Source organism: Poecilia reticulata, linkage group LG13 (assembly GCF_000633615.1).
Source record: "Poecilia reticulata strain Guanapo linkage group LG13, Guppy_female_1.0+MT, whole genome shotgun sequence".
NCBI lineage: Eukaryota > Metazoa > Chordata > Actinopteri > Cyprinodontiformes > Poeciliidae > Poecilia > Poecilia reticulata.
The window spans coordinates 141583-145942 of record NC_024343.1 but is presented as its reverse complement, the minus strand read 5'-3'; positions in this window follow the sequence as shown (position 1 = coordinate 145942).

Sequence of the window (4360 nt, the reverse complement as noted above, 5' to 3'; positions counted from 1 at the left end):
AAAAAACATGCCCACCTAATCCATGGTTCTTCAGTCTTTGTACATCCGAGGAAGAAGGGAGAATGTCAATATTAGGACCAGAAGGCAAGAAAATATTTGTCTTCCACACAGGGCTTGGCCGCCTCCCAGCTGAGCCTGCAATGAACACAACAGAATCACAACATAGATGCACCAGATGCTAAGTGATATTCTAAGTCATATTTTATAAGGCGGGAGACAACTCCAGTGCCAACTAAATTGGCTACTTATAGTTTCCTAATTAATATTTCTTTATTCCACTAGCATGAAGCTAACGTAGTCTACCTGGAAAGCTACAGTTATATGAACCGACATCTGAACATCCACTTAACTTGACTTCGCTGCACTTGATGTCGAAAAAGTCTTCTTGTTGCAGAGAATAAATTATCTGTATTTCTTAATTCATGTCGAGCATGAGCTGCAGCGCTGAATATTGTGTTAAAAACACGAGTATTTGAGCTGGACTGATCTGACATTGCTGACCACTGAATAGCACAATCAAGTAGCCTAAAGTTAGAATGTCTTACACACTGTCCGCCAAAATGCTACGTAAATTTATGACATTTTGATTAGACAGAATACTAATTCAAGATATCAATAATGTCATTCTGACTAGTCAGAATGCCAATTTAAGATATCTTAAATGGAAAAGCTGAATAATTTAAGATATCTCTAATTCGTTTAAAGATATCTTAAAAGGAATTTTGACTAGTCAAAATTACAATTCAAGATATCTTTAATTTAGTTTTGTCTAGTCATTATTTGCTTTTAAGACATCTATAATTTAGTTTTCACTAGTCAAAATTACATTTCTCCTATCCAAAAATACATTTAAGATATCTTGAATTATGGAGTAATTCGCGATATCTTTAATTAGAATTATGACTAGTCAAGATATCTTGAATTTACTTTATGACTAGTCGTAATTTAATTGTAGATATCCGAAATGTGTATTTCAGATAGCCAGTAATTCATTTTAGATATCTTGAATTGAAATCCCCATACAAGTCAATGGTAAATCTGACATAATTTTGTCTAGTCGAAATATAATTAGAGATATCTTAAATCGCTAAAAYGTCTAGTCATAAAACAATTTGAGATATCTGGAATGTAAGGGCGGTAAAACCGAATTTATGTTAAAACGGCTTGCAATAGGCGCAAGGTAAAATAACCCTTCCACCAGGGGTGAAGCACACCCGTTGCCATGGCAACTGCCACGAGCCGAGCAGGGACTACATTAAAAACATAACATCCAGTCCGTTACGGTATTAGGCTTTCAGTCTTGATATTTATTTTGCGATCATTAATAAGCGCTCATCCGAACACAGCGGTGGTTGATTAGTTAATTTTAAACTCCTGCTCTGCTAGTTATTTTAATAATGGGACCGAAACGCACAGAATTGCGCAACACTTTGTTGAAACAATAATCACTGAGATTATTATTGTTGTTGGGTTTTGCTGAAAAATCATAACGTTTTGTTTTTATTACTTATTTTTTGTTGTTCTTTAATAACGAACGTTTTGATAAGGAGTCAGAGGAGGACGTGCTGGTCTCAGCGTCCTGGTGGCATTCAGTTTGTCACCTAATGCCGAGATCAAACGTACCCACCTACTTTCACCCCTGTTTGTAACCTTGGCCAATAATCTTCAACAGCAATGTATGGACTAGTACACCAAATGCTAATGGATTCACTTTTGATGTTTGACCACTCATGAGATTATTTTTTCATCAAGATCATGTTTTTGTTTTCTCTATATTCTTCAGATTAATAGTTTGTTTGAAAATAAATAGGGTGCACTTACCCATAACAGGAACGGTTTGCTATAATTTTAGCTTAAATTTAGCTGTAGATTCTGTCTATAAACTTAAATCCTTAATTAATCAGTTTGATCATTTTATATGTGATTTTTTTTTAATCTAAAACAACAATTCCAAATATTTGAAGAGCTTCGGGACTGAAAAAGATGCTTCTTCAAGTGTAAGCTAGAAGGAAGTGGCTTTTCTCATAATCTGTTAGGGAAGTCAGTATTTATGCTGGATTTCAGCATTTCTCCCTTTAGGAGCTTATTTCCAATAAGCTACTAAAGGAAGCTTATTTCTTTTATTGCTCCCACGTCATGTATATAATCTTAGTTTGTGATCAGCTTCAGTCTACATCTACACCATAACAGCTGTGATYGTCTTTGCAACCTTAGAGGTCGTACCAAGATGCAAGACTTGAAAGGATATATGTCCTGAGGCGGTCCAGTGAACAGGATCAGGTGCCAGTCAAGGCTGGCAGCACAGCAAATTGAACTCAAAGAAAGAGGTCAGGCTTTGTTTTTCAAGCACCAAGTTCCAAATTAGTTTGTTCAACCTAACTTAGCTATCCTAAAATGTAATATGTATTTTATTTAAAAGGGTGGTATTATGTATTTTCCAGAGACTTGGTGACATTTTATAGCACAATCAACTGTTACCTTCAGTTGTTTTTTAAAATTATATACACAAACATTAACATAAAAAAAAATCACGTTATTTGATGTCTCTATCTCTTTAAGAAGCTCTTTCTCTTTCAAACATTCTGCCTTCAGTCAGTCATCACAATGCTTGTCACTATGCAATCACAAACTGCTCTTAGGAACATTAGACAGGGAAATACTTTGTATAATGAGCTGAGCAGACTAGCAGTTCCACCAGGTGTGTAATTGCTGCTGCTGGAGCTGAGTAATACCCTGCTTTAAATACTAATGTAAATATCCAAAATCTGTCATAAAGGAAGTAGTGTTGATTAGTAAAATTAAAACGCTAAGAGTAGATTTTTGATGTGGTGGCAGCTATGGAAAGTTATTTTTAGGTGAGGTTTAAAGGTTACTATGGACACACCTGGTTATCTGGTCTCACCAGAGATCCTTGAGCTCTATGAATTTACAGACAGTAGTTTGTCAATTCATAGACAAACTACCGTCTACAAGAATCTACTGGCTCAATATGGTGTAAATTAGAAAAGGTGCATTTTCATGTTTTATTTGTGCAGCATTATCTAAGGAAATTGACCGATCTTGATATTAATCTTTCATTATTTTCCTTCTACAGTGGACTTTGACAGAATTTCAAATGCTGTCTTTCTGAAAAGGATACAAATGGACAACAGTTATTTTCTTTAGCCACCAGAATTAGGTTTTGTGATGTTTGCTTTTTAAAAAAGAAAATCTTGAATTGCTCATTTGAATTATTTGCTGCATTTGACACCCTACATTGATGTGTGATGCTGTTTAACTGTAGTTTGTGTCTGAATTAACCTTTTTTTCCAAACAGGTTTGATATCAAATGTTAGCTTCATCTGCGCTTATAGCACATAGATATTTGAGTAAATAAGTAACCAAAGAAAATAGAAAAAACAATCTTGCCTATCAGGTTTCTCAATAGTCTTGCATTTGTTTCATTGCTCATTAATTGCCTAATCACTTCCCTACTGTCTCTTTTTTCCTCAATCTGTGACTTTCTGACCAAGAGGGCAGAACTCACAGCTGGCGTCTTAAAACAACCAATTAATCTTATTTTACAGCATTGTTATGAGCTAGCTAACCTTCATTAGCAGCTCAGTTAGCTTTCATAGCTTGATTTTTTACTTAAGCAATCATAGCTTTGAGTAATTAGTGTTGTTTATTAGTTCTAGGGAGAAAGAATATTTGCCCTCTTTGTGATGTCTTTTTAAAAAAAATTTAAATGTGCCCCTTTTAATACGTAGACGCCTCATGGAGCGGGCCGGCCCGTTGCTGCGATACGTAACAGCGTCCGCGTCCATATTGAATGTGGAATATGTGCCAGTAAGCTAATGCAAGTGAATAGACCGAACTTTATAAAGTGCCGTTCTACAAAGTATTTTAAGTTAATACCTGCCATTGACACATTTTCTCACACACATTAATATATTTGGCAATCAAAGAAATTACTAAAGACAGAGGTTCTAACTTTTGATGTGATTATTTAATTGTTTTGGGGCATTTCTGAATAAAGAGAACAATGTTTTATTTGATAGAAATGATTCTGATATTTTTTATATTGAAATTGATGAACAGACAGTTTTACAGTGTTTTATTGAAGAATATATTTACATAATTTAATGTACATTTAACATTTCAAAACAAGAAACAAATAATTTTCTTGTATTTATTTTTATACGTTATTGAGAAATTACTTTTGATTTATAAATCAGCCATTGTCAAACATTAAACTACATATTTTTCTTACTTTTTTCCAGAGAATAAATATTTATTACAGTATGTCAACTCTGTTATTGACAGCAAAGAGKGAAAATAATTCTAACAGAGTAAATTATTTTTATTTTATTACATAAGC